This window comes from Strix uralensis, chromosome Z (genome assembly GCF_047716275.1).
Source record: "Strix uralensis isolate ZFMK-TIS-50842 chromosome Z, bStrUra1, whole genome shotgun sequence".
Lineage (NCBI taxonomy): Eukaryota > Metazoa > Chordata > Aves > Strigiformes > Strigidae > Strix > Strix uralensis.
The window spans coordinates 30,941,389-30,960,170 of NC_134012.1; the positions used below are offsets into that span (position 1 = coordinate 30,941,389).

Genomic DNA, 18,782 nt, shown 5'->3' on the forward strand with positions numbered 1-18,782 from the left:
ACCTTATTGTACTGAGACAATTTTAGGGATTTTAGTTAAAGCAAACTTCAACCTATTTTTAGCAAACTGCCAGATTCCACAAAAACTGAGAAGAGCTCCCTGAATAATCAGCTCAGGTACAGAGTTAGGCTGCACCTAGTTTATAACTCTTTCTTTAACAAAGCAGATTACTTATAGAATGAAAAAAGATAACTGAGGATGGAAACAGAGAATCAATGTTATTATAACACAAACAGAGGCAAAATCTTGTCTACTTGCCTACAGCTGTGTCAATGCATGTTGAATACAAACTCAGGCAATGTCTTTATCTACACATATACAGAATAACTGGAGCAACAACGGCAAGACTTGATAAAATCCTTTACTTTCCAATGTGGAATAGGCAGTCTTTAGAATAAATCAGGACTAAGTGCCAGAGGCTTACAGACAGAACAAAAGCAGAGGAGGTCCAAGAGTGGGATGTAAGATATGTGACTATGAATATTGTCCTCTCTGGAATAATGTGCTTGTTCTGCTAAAAGGCTTAAATACCCATCTTACTGGAAGAGGCTGATACGATACTTGCAGCTAAGACATTTTTAAGTAGTGTAAGGTCAGTTGAACACCTATGTTTTTGTAGGGCTGGGTCTGTTGTGGCCCTAGCTATAAATATAATGTTATATAAATAACATTACATACAGCTATGAAAGTATTTAAGCTTATAATCAGATAGTGGAACAAAGTACAGAGACCTTGTGTGCAAGCTGTCATCAGAATAGCCATTAGTTAACGGAACAGGGTGCTTAATTTTCTCTCACAGGTTTTTTTTTAAATTGGTCTGTCATGGTGGGCATAGTAATGTGTTGTAAATAATTAGACTAGACTAGACTAGAATAGAATATTTCAGTTGGAAGGGACCTAAACCAGTCATCTAGTATAACTGCATGACCACATCAGAGATGACCAAAAATTAAAGCATGTTATTAAGGACCTTGTCCAAATGCCTCTTAAACACTGACAAGCTTGGGGCATCAACCACCTCTCCAGGAAGCCTGTTCCGGTGTTTGACCACTCACTCAGTAAAGAATTTTTTCCCAATACCTAGTCTGAACTTCCTGTGATGCAGCTTTGAGTCATTCCCACATGTCCTGTCACTGGAAGTACCGAGGCAGTTAAATATTTAAGACATATAGTACAATTATATTTCTACTTCAGACAAAAACAATCCCCAATTTGATTTACACAGCCATTGGAGTGTTAATATACCACAGCCCCGCAGAGGAACCTCCCTCCTCCTGATCAGCTGAAAATGTGTATCACGTAAACATGAGATCTGCAAGCTCAACTAATACTGATACCAGTTTGAGAAACTGCAAATGTTACTCTAATTCATATGCAGTGTTGCCTGTGCTTTTCTTAGCTTGTAGTTATATTAAAGTTGTAGCCTTAAAGCCCAGTAAATGCAGCATGCAAGTGCTTGTAATAGGACACAGATTTTGTGTTAAACTAACAATGCAAGCCTTAGGACTTGTCTGGATTTACTTTGGCCTACCTGGAGTTCTGCTTTTGTTTGTTTTATTCTATGAGCACTTATCTAATTCTTTTGGTAATTATCTAGTATTAGGTAATAGGTGACTACTACGTATTATTGTATTATACTTTACCTTTTGCTTAACATTACACTGCTGTGTATTGTAATGCCTACAGTCACACTGAAGTTGCAGCCTACTGTAACAAATTGTTGCCTTTTGGAACCAACAGATGGCACTGGGAGGTAATGAAATATCTATGACCCTATAATAAAACACAGCATTGAGGGCTAGAGAAACCAAATGACGGTAGAGGCTTAGCTACAGAATGATAGTGGGGTCCTCAGGCTATAAGCAACTCATCAGTCTATTACTGGTCATTAGAGGACTGCAGTCTTGGGAGCTGCATAAAACCAGTCTTAGTGGTAACAGAACAAAGAACAAGTATCCAACATATGTAAACCACATATTAGAGTACATTTTGATGTACCCAGGACTTGTGGTCTGATGAAGAAAGAGCAATGTGTGACATATATTAACAAACATATAAAAGTGATTCCAAACAGATCCTTGGGTGAGGAGAAAGAAATCATCATCAGCAATATTTTACTCCTGCTATCAAGGAGGAGGAAGAAACTCCACCATCAGTATCATGCTCCTCTCAGTGACAGGCTCAAGATGCAGTCCCCAAACTGAAGCCATTAATGCTTCATACTCAGAGGTTCAGTGTAAAGGTTAGCATCCGATCAAAGAAAGGGGTAGATACTAGAAAGTTTGCTTATATCAGTTTTAACTGTACATAGTCTGAACTATAAGTGGTGATATATATTTAAATAGACTAATACTAATTCTTGATTAAGAATTTACTTGGACTATTAAGATTTTACTTAGAATAACAGTAGCTTCTTGGCTTTGCATATCAGTTATGTTCTTTGGCTCACAACTGCAGAATTTCTGCAACTAAATGATGGAGATTCAAACTAGTCTGTAACTTGAGTACAACAAATTGATAATAAAATACCCACACATATGTACATGCATAAAAACTCATTATATGTCCCAGGAAACTTCATCTTGCAAAAGATAGCTTAGAAGAATGGAATTGATAACAACAGTATACCTTGCTGTCCTAATATATTCTTGACTTTTTTGTTAAAAAATTGGACTTTGTCCATATCTTTGAAAGCAATTAAATAAGCCCTTGTTTTTAGAAATTGGTTCCAGTAACTAAGTGGCAGAATTAGCTTTTTGATCTGTTTGTATTATCTGCAAAACAGAATTTAACGTTTCCCTTATTGTTTTTGTCCTTCTAGACCTAGACAGATACAAACTGTCCATACCGAATTTAAATAGCTCCCTTCTCATCATGCTGCCTGTTTTGGATGTCCTTCTTGGGCATCTAATTTTAGCGCACCATGTGCAGTTAGCTTAAATTCTTCACTCAGAGGTCTGCATTCAACACCAGAAGCTCCAGAAGTGCTAGGCACTGATATGAGGTTACTTCCACTTCTCCTACTCATCTTTACAAAGGTTTAGCTCTTTAACCAGAAAGTTTTGAGCTGTTCAGTGGTTCCAGTAAACTAATGGCACAACAAAGCCCTCCAACTTTCTCATAGGCCCCTGGGATAGCCACAAAGGACAAGGATGATCTGCATTTTCTGTGTAATGAGGACTAAATATGAATCATTTAGAAATGCCTTGCACTTTTCTGGTTTGGGTTTTACATAGTTCATGAATCACTTCTCTGATGGATAGTCAAGAATAGAAATATTTCTAAAAAGATAAACTCTATTGCCACTAAAAACTGCTTGATAAAATTACAAAGCTTTTCAAGAGGTAAAATAGATAGTAATCTTCTTTACAAGTTTATAATGTTATCTTTTAGATAACCAGTATTTGTAGCTAAAGTCACAAAAGACCCAGTTCTGAACTTGGCAAGGGACAGAAAGGATAACAAGAAGGGCTTCTAAAGGTATGTCAGCCAGAAAAGGAAGGTCAAAGAAAGTGTAACCCCACTGATGAACATGAATGGCAAACTGGTAATGATGGACGATGAGAAGGCTGAGGTACTTGACAACATTTGTGCTTCAATCTTCACTGGCAATCTCTCTTCCCACACCTCTCGAGTGGATGGACCATAAGGCAGGGACTGGGGGAGCAAAGTCCCTCCCACTGTAAGAGAAGATCAGGTACCTGAGGAACCTGAACATACATAAGTCTATAGGACCTGACAAGATGCATCCCAAAGTCTTGAAGGAATTGGCTGGTGTAGTTACCAAGTCACTCTCCATGATATTTGAAAAGTCATGGCAGTCAGGTGAAGTCCCCAATGACTGGAAAAGGGGAAACATTGCACCCATTTTTAAAAAGAGTAGAAAGAAGGACTCTGGGATCTACCAACCTGTCAGCCTCACCTCTGTGCCTGGGAAGATGATGAAACAGATCCTCCTAGAAGCTATGCGAAGGACCATGGAGGACAGGGATGTGATTCAAGACAGCCAGCATGGCTTCATCAAGGGCAAGTCTTGCCTGAACAACATAGTAGCCTTCTATGATAGAGTGACTACATCAGTGGACAGGTGAAGAGCTACTGGTGTCATCTATCTGGACTTCTGTAAGGCCTTTGACTCAGTTCCCCACAACATCCTTCTCTCTGTATTGGAGAGGTATGGATTTGATGGATGGATCACTTGGTGGATAAGGAATTGGCTGGATGGTCACATCCAGAGAGTAGTGGTCAATGGCTCAATGTCCAGATCGAGATCTGTGATGAGTGGCATCCCTCAGGGGTCTGTATTGGAATCAGTATTGTTTAATATCTTCATTAACAACACAGACAGTGGGATTGAGTGCACCCTCAGCAAGTTTGCAGATGACACCAAGCTGAGTGATGTGGTTGACACACCTGAGGGACAGGATGCCATCCAGAGGGACCTGGACAAGCTCAACAAGTGCACCCATGTGAACTTCATGAGATTCAACAAGGCCAGGTGCAAGGTCCTGCACCAGGGTTGGGGCAATCCCCAGTATCAATAGAGGCTGGGTGATGAGTAGATTGAGAGCAGCCCTGTGGAGAAGGACTTGGGGGTATTGGTGGATGAAAAGCTGGACATGAGCCAGCAACATGCGCTCGCAGCCCAGAAAGCCAACCATATCCTGGATTGCATCAAGAGAAGTGTGGCCAGCAGGTTGAGAGAAGGGATTCTGCCCTCTGCTCTGCTCCTGTGAGACCCCACCTGCAGTACTGTGTTCAGCTCTGGGGCCCCCAGCATAAGAAAGATGTGGACCTGCTCAAGCAGGTCCAGAGGAGGCCGTGAATATGATCAGAGGGCTGAAGTCCCTCCCTTATGAGGACAGGCTGAGAGATTTGGGGATGTTCAGCCTAGAGAAGAGAAGGCTCTGGGGAGACCATATTGCGGCCTTTCAGTACTTAAAAAGGGCTTGTAAGAAAGATGGGGACAGACTTTTTAGCAGGACCTGTAGTGATAGGACAAGGGGTAACGGTTTTAAACTAAAAGAGGGTAGATTCAAACTGGATATAAGGGAGAAATTTTTTACAATGAGGGTGGTGAAACACTGGAACAGGTTGCCCTGAGAGGTGGGGTATGCCCCCTACCTGGAAGTGTTCAAGGCCAGGCTGGACGGGGCTTTGAGCAACCTGGTCTAGTTGAAGATGTCCCTGCTCATGGCAGGGGGCGTTGGACTAGGTGACCTCTGAAGGTCCTTTCCAACCCAAACCATTCTATGATTCTTCAAAAACATACAAGAATAGGCATAATGTAATTCAACAGACCTTATATTACTTACATGTTTGCAGCACTTAGTCTTTTTTAGTACACATCCTCTTCATTTTGATTTCTGTTGATTTCCTTATACTGAAGCAATATTCAGTAGAGACAAACTGATTATGAAAGACACTCTAGTTCCTTTGCGAACATATTTTCTGAAGCTTATGATACTGAGAAAAAAAAATCTGGCCTTGGTACACACAGTTTCAGCTTTCAACTACTTGTCTCTCTTGAAATTAATAATCTGAGCACTATATAAGTACAAATACACACTTACAAATGAATACATTTTCAGCAGATCAAACAGTATATTTTATTATGCAACTAAAAACCAGCTGTACTTAAACTAAGTAAAAATTTGGCAAGCATGTGCTCCCTAATGAGGACTAATTGCTTCATCTTTCATAAATATATATCTTTATAATTAAGATATAGTTACCTGAAATGTTTTTCCTTTTTGCACTTTTCACTTTTTTAAGCTGCTAGACAAACAGGATTAAATAATCAGTGCTTGATTTTTCAAGTATTTATATGCTTGTTTCTGAGTAAACTGGTAAAATGTTGAACGCATTGTTTGAGAGCTACCAACATTATCTTTGTTTTTTGATGGGGCCAAGCAGATTCAGCTTTTTTTTCAGAACAGCACTGATTTTCAGAGGTGAGGATATGCACTAACATAATTGCAAAAGCAGAACCTTCAGTCCTAGGTTAACAGATACATAACAAGCAATTAAAGGCAGTAAAATGAGGTTAGCATTTCAGTTTGGAAAGAGAATAGCAAAGGGTGATGTTCAACAGTAAAGGCTGGTTCTGCTATGGGTGAAAGGCTAGATCAGGCTGGAAGCTGACTCTGCTGGGCTAGGGTTTCAGGGAGGATTAGCATGCTTTGTTGAGCTAGTGAAAGACCTAGAATTAGACTGATGTGATCCATACTAATATTTTCTTACAGATTTATAAATTATTGACACATGTCATTAGGCCTAGGTTTAGACCTGGAAGTGGTTTCCTGACATGCGCTATTGCTAGTGTTCCCACTTACAGTGATTGATGTACTAGGATTATAGTTATATTAATCTAGGAAGAAAGTTTTGGACTGATGAGCTAGGGTTAGTGCTGCCTTATTGGGAGCTGTTATATGAGTTAGGGTTAATGTTGTTGTTTTGGTTGACCAGACCCAGTTGACCTACAGTCATACCTGGATTCACAAGGATTTCCAATTTGGGTTAAATATGGTGCCATCATGTCAAGTTTGGAGAAGAATTGGAATTTGAAACTCTGTAAATTGACAAGGTGAGTCAACTTACAGATGACTTACGGTGAGATCATGGGACAGCTTCAGTCCTGCAGCGATTACTTCACAGAGAAATGGTGGTATCTTAGGTAGTAAGGCTCCAACCTACCTGAAGATTTTTAAAGGAAAAGTGACACTTCAAATTCAGACTGTAAACGAAACAGAAGTCAGTGGAAATAATGATTTTCTAGTGAGAAATGTTACGCCACAAAGAAATTACGGGATTCTGGGTCCAGCTTAATTTTCCGGATTGATCTAGAGTTAGTTGATCCAGTTTGATGTAGCAAAGCCATCAGTCATGCAACTACCTTCCATATAAAATTATCTTACATGTCTTGGCAAGGTACAGACATTAAAAAAACATACAGAATACTACTGTTGTATGATAATCTGAAAATAAAGACCACCCTTTACCCCTCAACTTCTGCTCATTAGAAACCAACTTGCCAGCCTAAAAATGATTCAAATTTTTCTGAAGCTTTAATTTGTCCTTGTGGGACACTGTACCTGAACTCATACAGTTGTTATTTTCTCACTTTTTCCACCTGTTGTCTTTAGCCCTGAACAAGTCAACCCTTCTAGTCTTCTCAGACAGGTTCTCTATTCTGTAGACTATCCCAGAAACAGTATTCTGTATCTATCCCTAGTTAAACTACGCTGTCCTGATGATGTTAAACAGTATTTTATATAAGATTTCATATGAGGTTTGTACAAATGGGGTCTCTATTTGAGTCCTTTTGCATGTATGGAAAAACAACTCTAGATTTATGTGGTAAAAATATTCCTTCGCAAACTTCGGAAACTTTTCCTGAGGGGTGTGAATGACAAGGCTTCCACACATCTTTTTTGGTTAATATAACCACTTAAAAGATTATTTTCTGATTTGTTTCTTTAAAAGTCAGCTGAAAAACTGTTGAAGTACACTTTTCTCTGCATTACCAGGAGTGCAGAAGAATGCAGGAGTCCTCTGTTACATAAAACAGCAATTGTGCAAGAAATCTACAACAGCTTACACCAAATAATTTTTTAAACTTTATTGAAAAATAACATTAGCATTGGATATTGCAACACCCATATAATTACATTTACCTTGATGTTTCTGCTATTAACCTGTTTTTGTAGGTTTATTATTTTGCAATAAAAATTCTCATTGTGATTATTTTTCACATACTCTCAAATCAGAAATATTTTTCCACATTTCAGCCACCTCACTAATTAAAATACAGTTCGTCACAGTGTTGAAGGTGAGATGAGTTCTTTTAATTGATTATGCAAGAGTTGAATGGCATACCTAGAGATTTCAGAAACATGAAGGAGATCATAAAAGATTTTAGAGTGATCAGTTCCATTCAATTTTACAGGATGCAGTTCTTCAATCTAAAGATCTGGAGTGATCTTTTAAAACAGTTGGGAAACTGAAGCTGAAACCCCTGCCATTCTGCATGTCCCATATATAATAAATCTAGCTGTAAAGTTCTACCACTTCATTAATCCAACCTTAGTGAAATGAAAGGAGATGAACTATAGATTTGCCACTTCTGAAACTTCAATACAAATGTTCTATTGGTTTACAAGGAGCAATTTTATCAAAATCTAAGTCAAGACAGCTTTATAAATGCTCTACTGATTTTAAATGAGTTTTTCTAGAAAGCTTGGTTCAGATGCAACATAAATTTTACCTTGCAATTAACGGAAGACTTCACAACTGCTAGTTTGTGATTCCCTGGAAAAGTTCAATTAAAACCAATGGAAGACTTGATTCGCTATACTTTCATGAATTTTACATGAGCCGTTTCCAGTTGCTAATCCTCCAGATTCAGTTACGGTATCACAACAGTCTCTCTTCTACCTGTGCAATGCCAACAACAGTGACACGCACCCTGCTGGTAACACAGGATGCTCACCTGAAGCAAAAAATGTAGTAGAGCAATAAAAATCAATTATGCTAATCATACAGGTTCAGATGGAAATAGAAAGATGGGATTATAAGGAAAGTTAATGTTTTTTTATAAATTCTGCAATTGAACAGTAGCTTACAGTAAAGTTCAAGTTTTAGTCACATAAGGACTCTATTAGTTGCTATCTCTTTTATCTCTATTATTTTGCTAGCCTGAGCTAGCTCATAAGATCACCAGCTACAAATTCAAATAGCTTTAATTCTCACCAACAACAGAGTGACATTATTTGGAAACACAGCTGTAGGAGTCTGGGCCGCGCTGGGAGAAAGTTAGTGCAGACAGAAGAATGCAAGGACGAAGACAAGGCCAGCAAAATAAGGCTGGCAAAAACACACAAGATAGCAGATAAGTGAGAAACACCTGTGGTCAGCAAAAGCACACAAGTCTGAGCAAAACAGGGTATGAGATAAGGGAGTTTTGGCAAGTTTTGGGCTTTATGTGCTAATTGCAATTAACCAATGCAAATGCTTGTAGAGGCGCGTGAACAGTGCGTGTAGATGACCTGTAGCCTATTAGAAGATAGATGAGTGCGTGTACGGAACTTAGTAGAGTATAAATGTAACCAGAAAAGGAATCGAATATATTATATTAGATAATAAAAAAGATGGACGACCTGATCATCACATTGGTGTTGTGTCGTTTCTGTTCCCGCACGGAGAAATAAGGACCCCGCCTAATGGTGACCCCGACACACAGCAACTTATTTATCCTAACTCTAGGCCTACCACAATGAAGTCTGTAGCTTCAGGAAAGGTTTTTAATTTTACCTTTGAAAATTTTATAACTTTGCAAAGTACCCTGTCACATTGAGAAAAATGTAAGAAAATATCATTAAGAAGTGCGAGAAAAGAGTCTCACAAATCTAAAACCATGGAGAGAAAACACACAGACTTCTAAAAAAACCCAAGGCTTTGGTGCTTTTCCTTCTAATTAAGACAAGTTTTGAGGACTGGATATGACTCTAGGATAAGACTGTGTTTACAGCTCTCTGTCTTTTACAGAGAAATACCATGTACATGAAAGATAATGGTACTACGGAAAGCATTAAATGGCCCCATACATCATCCTTTCATATCCTCTCAAAAATAACAGAGGCTCAAACTTGCAGAGGCTGTCACTTCTGAGTCAGAGAAAGAACGGACAACAGGACATAAACTAGATATGTCTATCTCCTTTTACCTAATAAAATGTGAGTATTTTTGACTGGGTCTACTCTTGATTTTCTAACTTCTATGCTTACACAATGAGTTCATCCTTAATACGTAAAAACTCACAGTTGACTAAGTATTAGTAACATTACTTGACATTTAAATTTCTCAAGCACTTATTAAATAATTTAACATTTATCTGCCTTGCTATAGAAGACTGGTTTTATCATACACATAGAATATTTCTCTATATTATAACTATAAACTATAGAACTATAAATACTATATATAGGGAATGCAATACAGTTGGATCTGGACATAATACCACAGAATTTATAAATGAAACCTTGAAAGAAAACATGTCTCATTACCCATTTCAGTAGTGTAAGATTTGAAACACAATTTTAATACAATAATTCTTGATAAAATCACTGCATTTCCATCAAAAAATCAACTGCACTTACATGTTGTAATATATCATACTGATATCTAAATTGAAATGAAAAATTCAAACTAAGAAAAAAATCTCAAATCATATATGGAGAAAAGGCTGTTATCTCATTAAGTGTTACTTTTCACTGTAAAAATTACTGACATCTGAAATAATTAAGGATGACAACTTTATTAACATGAATTAGCTAGCTTTTAAAAGACAAAAGTATATACTGAGTTAAATTCATTCTTAAAGAAACTTTTCTAGAATCAACAGAATTACATGAGGAAACTGTGGACTTTTGATTTAGCTCTGGTTGGGGATTATTAGAATGATGCAATATCCTTACTTCTTTTTACCTTTTTCACACTAGCTACTGTATAAAATTATATAAATACACATTATATAAAGTATAATTTAAGGCTTACTTTACTTCACTGAGCTCTAAGTACATCACTCCATGAACAGGTACAATGTATTAAAGAAACAGGCAGCATCTGCTCCAGGCTGTATGGTCCTCAGGACAGGGATTTTCTCACTGCAAATAAAAACAAATATAGGTGGCCTGTTTTATAATATGTTTCAAAATATTTCTTAGTCAGGGCAAAACACTCACTGCTCTGTTGCCCTGAACGCTTACCCTGCTTAGGGTAAGTCTAATTCTAGCTGCCATAGAACCCACACTTTCTAACACCTCAACCCTTCTGGCAGAAGAAAAATTGCCACATATAAAATCTTTAATAAGGCAGAGTTGTTAGCAGTTCTGTTCCTATCATAATCAAATAAAAGTATTTATGTTATGAACTCTTACTGTCACAACTTTTCTGTCTTTCATAGCTCTCCTTACACGATGGAAAGAACAGTCAGCTCTACATATAGGATACCATTCTTATGCATGCTTGCTGCATTATCTGCATTTGGTTTTGCTCTCTTCATCAAGTTTAAATAAGGTTAATTAAGTCAGCCAGCCTTGTTTTCTCTCTCAGTATGTTTCCACCGGAATAGTGAAGTGCTAAGGCTTGGACAACTCGGCCCAAGCCAGAGTTGACCTATAGATGAATCCTGTATATTTTATAACTGATAACCATTGTGCTAATAGGTATTATACTAAGTTATAACAAACCACCTATTCTGATGTAAAAGGTGGAAGTATTGAAGCCTGAGCAACGGGCCCTGAGCCAAAGCTGCTACCTCAGTATGTAATCATTAGTGAAATATGTATGGAAGATGTAGCTCTCTTGAATGTATCTTTATCTTTCTTTGTGTGTGGATAAAATAACAGGGCCATGGAGACAGTCGTCTGGCACTGTGGCCTGATGTGAGACGTTGCGCCTAATCCAGTTAGATAAGCAGAGGAACTCCCTTAGCTTCTCCCTTGAGCCCTGGCCAGGCTCGGGGGGAATCTAATGTGAGATTGAAAACAGATATTTCCGCTTAAAACAAAGGTGCCAGCTATTCTGGCTTGCTGATTTTTGGGTATATAAGGCTGGACCCACTTACAGCGACTTTGGAAGCCTCACCTACGGGTGGACGCACCGCGTAGGACTTCGGACTTGCCGGGACAGGCTCTCCAAATCCTCGCTGTAACCGGGGCTGCCCAGCGACTGCAGATCTGGGTGATGGTAATGTATGCAAGTGGTGATGGATCTTTCTTAATCACTATTCTCTCTCTCATGAAGTAATGATTTGATGCATTACCCTGTATTTTCCTGTTTGTTTAAGTGCACTATTCTGTCTTTTCTTATTGTATGTTTTCTGTATTATTCTGTTATATTATTTAGTTATTTCTAGTAAAATACGTTCTTTTCACTCTGGTGTCTGAGTTTAATTGATATCCCTAATCAGCAAAACAAATAGTCACATTGACTTCATGGGAGTCAAGTGACACATTTCTACTAAGTTCAGTCGACGGACAATTTCAGTTTGCTTCTTCTCTTCTCCTTCTCTGGAAGGCACATCAGCACATCTGAGCAAAACAGTAATGAAACATCCACCCAGGTTATTACATTGCCTACAAGTCATTAAAACGCTCACTAGAAAAATAAGCCTGTAGAATGATTTCCTGTCTTTTCCTTCCTGGCTTGCTGCTCCTCTTGCACAGCCACTCCTCGAAACCCAGTGGCACACGTTTCCCTCTTCTGCTGGCTTCTTCCTTTGCTGTGTATTATGCTTCCATTCTTCCAACTCCTCCTCATGTGTCCTACACATTTGGTTCTTTGTCAAGCTCATCTCTGGCTCCTTCTGTCTGTTCCCATGACTTTATCCACATTAAGGCCATTCAATCAAGAGGTCTCCTATTGACAAACATGAAATAAATAAGACAATCTCCAGAATTTTTAAGAATTCAGACAGAATTTCAAATACCAGAACAAACATAATCTCAAGCAAGTAATTATCTTTATTTACATGCTAAAGCAACCTACCTTTGGAAAATTACGAAAACGCCTACACATGCAAAGGCCCCATTCTAATAGCTCCCATATTTCACGCCATAATTTTAAACCTTTGACTATTTTATCTCACAAAACCCCGAATTTGCATCACTGTTTGCTTTCGAACGTCTCATCATAAAAAAATCTCTTAACTTCAAAACAAACTCATGCTTACCATTATGTCATTCTCAATTTTCACTTCAAATTTTAATTTCTCATTCTTGTTCTACAGTTTTCCTCTAAGACAACTAGCATTGTCTGATCTCCTAAAATCTCATTTCAATTTTTCTTTTTCTATGCACATTTATGCTTTTTTGCCATAATTTCAGGTTTTGTCTCCGATTAGATCTTTGCACTTTCCTCACTACTCGCATGTTTTACTTTCATATTCTTGACACCTTTCTTCTCTGTCCTGACCATTCTAGTAATTCTTCTGCTACCGTTACCCCAGTCCATCATGTATACTATGCTGCTCAGTCAGTTTCTCCTTTAATTTCCTCACCAGCATAACAATATCCCAAAGAGGACGCCATTGCTTTCTAAATAACTAGCTTGTTTTTCCTCTAACCTCCTCAATAACTGCCCCTCTTCACATCCTCTTTCAGACTCCCAGTCGAGAATTTTTACACATTTTTTTCTTATTTATATTCTAGTCTCTAGTCCATACTGTGCATTATGAAACAGGCCATGTGTAATCACTCCATAGCAAAGTGCTCTTTCTCATTGGTAACTCCTGTGCCAGCAACCTGATCTGCTTTTCTTTACAATCCCAGTTAGATAACGTATTTCCAGGTATAGTGTTGTAACAAACTGATCCTCTTTCATTTTCTTTCTCCATATCATAAAATGTCTTCTGTTCTAGGAACTCGATCCTGCACTTTCCATAAAGTCTCCCTAGCACAAACTGATGCTATTCTCCCTAATGTGGTAAAACATACTCCATTTCAGAATTCTTTCAGATCTTTTTTCCCCATTTCAAAAGACAAATGTTTTACTACTTGCTTCAACAGAAAGGCTGTATTTGGATTATGAGACTCTATTTCTTTTAGTGTAGAGGTGGAGTGTAACTAAGATAAAGCTGAAGATGATGGCTTGATTTATCCTTTTTTTTCATATAGGACTATTAAACCACATTCTTACTGTATTCTTCTGTGTTAAATAGTCATTGAATGTTTCAGTGAACCCAAGAAGGCTGGGGGGCCGAAAGATCACAAAAGGTTGTGTGCACTACAGCCTTTCTGTAGTCTGAGACTGCATTACCACCAACAGACTGAAAACTAAACTCTGAATTTGTGTAAATGGCAATTTGGTGACATGCTGTGACAGCAGCAGTAAAGAAGGTTGTGTGGTATCACAAGAGCAGAGATAGATTAACAAGGAGGAAGAGGAAAGGAACAGATTTGCAAATTAATTCACAAACTTTTAATTGTTCAGCCGCCTTTGCACATGCTCAATACCCCAAAATCAAGTCTTAAGTAACTCCCTCAAAACTACAGTGGGAATTCTCAGACCTGAAAGTAAAGTACAGGAATCTTTGTTAACATGCTGTGTCATAAAAGCTGTGTTTGTGCAAGTGGGCTCTACAGATGCGTCTGTGTGAATGAAGAAACAGTTACCAGACAACAGCAGGATGAAGAAAGGAAAAATACATGCTGGGAGACACATCTGAAAGCCTCCCAACAACTCAAAAACTGGTATGCTCAGGAGACCAAGATGCTGCTGAACCTGCCCAAGGCCTCCAGCACCCACTGGCACCCACGACTGATGATGTAACCCACCACACATCCAAAAAGGCAGTGGCTGCTATAGGTGGGCAAAGACTACAGGGCAGTATATGTAAGCACACCTGCTGAAACGAAAGACCCCATGTGTGACCGTGTACAGCTGCCTAGAAGCCCCCAGACTGTGGGTATGAGCCCCTGTTCCCGAGTGAACTGCTGGGGTTGGCCCTTCTGCTGCTGCTCCAGCCAGGCGACCGTGCATGTGTGCACTGCGTGAGGCAGTAAATGCATACACAATGCAAACAGTTATCTGCAATGAGTAACAGCCTAATAAATAAACAGTTCTAATAACCATTGGTTGTGATCTGTTTTTTCCCTGACTCAACACCCTGTCAGTGATATTTACAACACCCAGTACAAAAAAGCCACAAAAATACATAGGTGTTACCTGGATCTTGTAAACGTATATTTTAATCCAGCTGCCAAAGTCTTAGACAATAAAGCTGCTCGGAATTCCTCCTAAAGGCATCCATTATTGCATCTCCTGGTTTCTAGTGAGCCTTGTATCAGACACATTTTTATACTATTTTACCAGTATCCATGGGATGGAGTGAATTTTCTTCAAAGTAGATGGTTTGGTGTTTTGGATTTGTGACCAATATGATGTTGAACACAGGGATGTTTTAGCTGTGGCTGAACAGTGCTTACACAGGGTCAGCAATGTTTCAGTTTTTCACACTGCCTTGCCAGCAACTAGGTTGGGGGTGTGCAAGAAGCTGGAAAGGGACCCAGCTGGGACAGGTGACCCCAGTGGTATCCCAGACCATACAATGTCATGCTTAGCAATACAAGCTGTGAGAAGAAGAAGGAAGGGTGGGACATTAGGAGTTATGGTGCTTGTCTTCCGAAGTAACCTTTACATGTGTCCCGATCCAATATCGGGGCGGGTTCTTAAACGATCCCAAGAGCGAGATTAAGACGCAAACGAGGTCAGATGCTGTATAACCTTGTGAACTTTATTTGCTATAACAATTAGTAATAGCGATAGGACAGAGAGGAAAAGAAGGGGAAAGTCAGAAACCCTAAGCAAGAAAGACGGTAGGTGTGCAGCTAATTACCACCACCACCAGGGATCCAGCGATGTTCCGGTGGCTCGGACTCGGTGCAGGTGGTGGTGTTCCAAGCTCCGCTGAGGTCCTGGCCCCAAGTAGCAGGTGTTGAAGAGGGGAGCCACCCGGGAGGAGTACGCAGTCCTTTTATTGTCCCAGTCCCCTCGATCTTTTCCAAGGAGTCCGCCTATTTCGTGCCAGCCTGCACGTCTCACCCCGATCATGGGGCTCCTGGTCTCATGGTCCCCCATGCGCAGATGCCCAGGCGCTGGTCATGCTGGCTGGCGCATCTCCCGCATCCAGATTTAGCTTCGGGCGGATGCTGTGGTTTTGTCTGGGACCCTTCGTCTCCTTCAGGGCGTACTCCTCCATGGCAATGGGGTGCTGGGGCCAGGAAATGGTGGTGGTGCTACAGCAATGTTGAGACAAAAGTCCAACACAGTTCCTTACAACATGTGATGAAGCTCTGGTTTCCTGGAAATGGCTAACCATCTGCCAGACAATGCAAAGTACTGAATCAATTCCTTATATTCCTTTGCTTGAGCACACAGCTTTTGCTTTACCTGTTAAACCATCTTTATCTTGTGTCATGTCCCGCTCAGACGAGGGAGACAAGTGACTCAGATTCGCAAATCCCCAATGGAGTGGACAACAAGTCTCCAAGTCCAAGCATTTATTAACTAACCACAATGTACTGATTGAACACACGATAATTGGCTGAGTATATAGCAAGTTGTGGCAAGCAATACAATATGCCTTGCATTGCTTAATGGGAAAGGGAAAAGAGGGAGATAGAAGAAATGGGGTGTCACGTCCCGCTCAGACAAGGGGGACAAGTGACTCAGATTCACAAATCCCCAATGGAGCAGACAACAAGTCTCCAAGTCTAAACATTTATTAACTACTCACAATGTACTAATTGAACACACGATAGTTGGCTAAGTATATAGCAAGTTGTGGCAAGCAATATAATATGCCTTGCATTTCTTAATAGGAAAGGGAAAAGAGGGAGATAGAGGGAATGGGGAAATACAGATCACCGGTCTGGGTTTCTGCGCTGATCCTGCCGACGAGGGTTCCGAAAGGCACAGGAGACATCCGTCTTTTTCGCTGGCATCCGTCTTCTTCGCTTCACTGCACTCTCTCTCTCCCCCGGCCGCGCCCCCCCCCCCCCCCTTCTTGATTTATACACACTTTCCTTGGGTCCATCCCCTAGGTCGACCCACATACCTATGTATCCCATGTACGGGGAGGGGTAAGGTTTTTCATGGGATGATGTAATTAGCATGATCATGTTAGCCCTCGTTAGCATATTGAGGGGTGTTAACTTTAATATGCATTTCGTGGATAATGAAGCAAAGGTCATTCACCGGACAGATGGCCCTTGAAGTTTTGGCCAGGTGCACCAGAGCAGAGCCGTCCTGTCTTCACAGGGCTCCCTCCTCCAGTCCCATCTTGTGTTATTCTGGCAGCCTTATCAGCTTCGACCTCCACAGAATGCACCCTGTGACTCATAGTTTTGTCTTGCGAGTGTTTGAGGCATTTCTTTGATCAGCCTCAACTTTTGCTTTCTCAGGCTGTTTTTCTTAGTTTCTCACAGGCCTGGTTTCTCGTCTCTCACATGGGGAAATACAGATCACCGGTCTGGGTTTCTGCGCTGATCCCACCAGCGAGGGTTCTAGGAGGCAGCTGTCTTTTTCACTGGCATCCATCTTCTTCACTTCATTGCACCCTCCAGGTCCCCCCCTCTCTTCCCCCCCTTTGATTTATACCCACTTTCCTTGGGTCTGTCGCCTAGGTCGACCCACATACCTACGTATCCCATGTACGGGGAGGGGTGAGGTGTTTCATGGGATGACGTAATTAGCATGATCATGTTAGTCTTCGTTAGCATATTGAGGGATGTTAACTTTAATATGCATTTCGTGGATAATGAAGCGAAGGTCATTCACCGGACAGATGGCCCTTGAAATTTGTCCCAGTGCACCAGAGAAGAGCCGTCCTGTCTCCAGAGGCCTCCCTCCTCCAGCTGCATCTTGTGTTATTCGGGCAGCCTTATCAGCTTCGACCTCCACAGAATGCACCCTGTGACTCATAGTTTTGTCTTGGAGTGTTTGAGGCATTTCTTCGATCAGCCTCAACTTTTGCTTTCTCAGGCTGTTTTTCTTAGTTTCTCACAGGCCTTGTTTCTCATCTCTCACATCTTGACCCACGTCTTCTCACTTTGCCCTTCTGATTCTCTTCTCCATCCTGCTGTGAGGGAGTGCACAAGTGGCTGTGAAGGACTGTGGGAATACAATGGAAGATTGGTGAGGAGGACTGTAAACACGCTCAAGTGACTTGCAGTTGAGGTGCCGAAAAAAACATGTATCACACTAATTGTTTAGGTCTGTCTGCTTGATGGGTAGAATGTCTGCGCTTAGATAACACAGGTCTGTGAGAGGCTCAGACGCACCTTACTGAACATCCCTGAGATTCCCTACTGGCTGTGGGAAAGATCAAAGCGCAGTGGAAAAGTACTTCTGTGAAAACCCCGGATATATACAGCCAAAAGCAGCAGGCCCAAGATCTTTTCTTGCTCCTCCTTTTCCTGACTAACAAGGCCTGAGCTCTGTGGTGCCTGCATCCCTGCTTGTGCGCCTCTGCCCAAGTGTTGCTGCAGAGATCCCTCGGGTCGTGAGGTAACGAGAATAAATTTACTCTTTGCATTTCATCCGTGATTTTGTGGTTGTTCCTGCATCCTGCCTGTGCCAGCTCACACAGGGGCTCAGCTGCATACCAGGGCTAGCCCACAACAGCGTGGTAAACCCACGTTTTTCTGATGTCAATTTACAGAATTACCCAATCTAGAAAAATATAGAAAGACACACCCACATCGGATTTGAAGTATAAGCGAGGCTTGCCTTCCCTTGTCTCGCCCCAAGTTTTCATCTATCTAATACAACAGGCACAGCCAGACTTAACCTGTATTTTTTGGTTAGAGCTAAATCTGGCTGGGCTGAGATGTTTTGTCTTCGGAAGCACCACGGCCTGGGCTTCACTAGCGGACACCGCTCTCCCGGCTGCCTAGGGATGCTGGGCCGTTCTGACGCCTGCCAGCCTGCGGGCCGGGCTAGGCCGCGGGCCCTGCGGGCCCCAGAGGCCAGCGAGGCCCGCCCCGAGCGGCGGCCAGGGACGCCGTCCCGCTCGGCCGCCATGGAGACGTCAACGGCCGCTGACCCCGCGCGCGCCAAGCCCTCCCCCCGCAGGCCTCGCGCCAGACGCCGGCCGGGGGCGGTGCGGGGGGCGGGCCCGGGGGCGGAGCCGTGCACCGCCCCGACTGCGGCGCGAGGGCGGCCGGGCCGAGCGCAGCGGGAGGGGGCGTGGTGCCGCCCGCGCGCCCCCGCCCCGCCCC

The 18,782-nt window shown here is 41.4% G+C and overlaps 1 long non-coding RNA gene across 1 annotated transcript; it reads left to right on the top strand.

The window, feature by feature from the left end:
* The first annotated feature begins 6,508 nt into the window (after positions 1-6,508).
* On the top strand, positions 6,509-11,057 carry LOC141937725 (uncharacterized). The gene is made up of 3 exons (XR_012627037.1): positions 6,509-6,586; positions 9,547-9,734; positions 10,964-11,057. It is a non-coding gene; the product is annotated as an uncharacterized LOC141937725 (long non-coding RNA).
* The last annotated feature ends 7,725 nt before the right edge of the window (positions 11,058-18,782 follow it).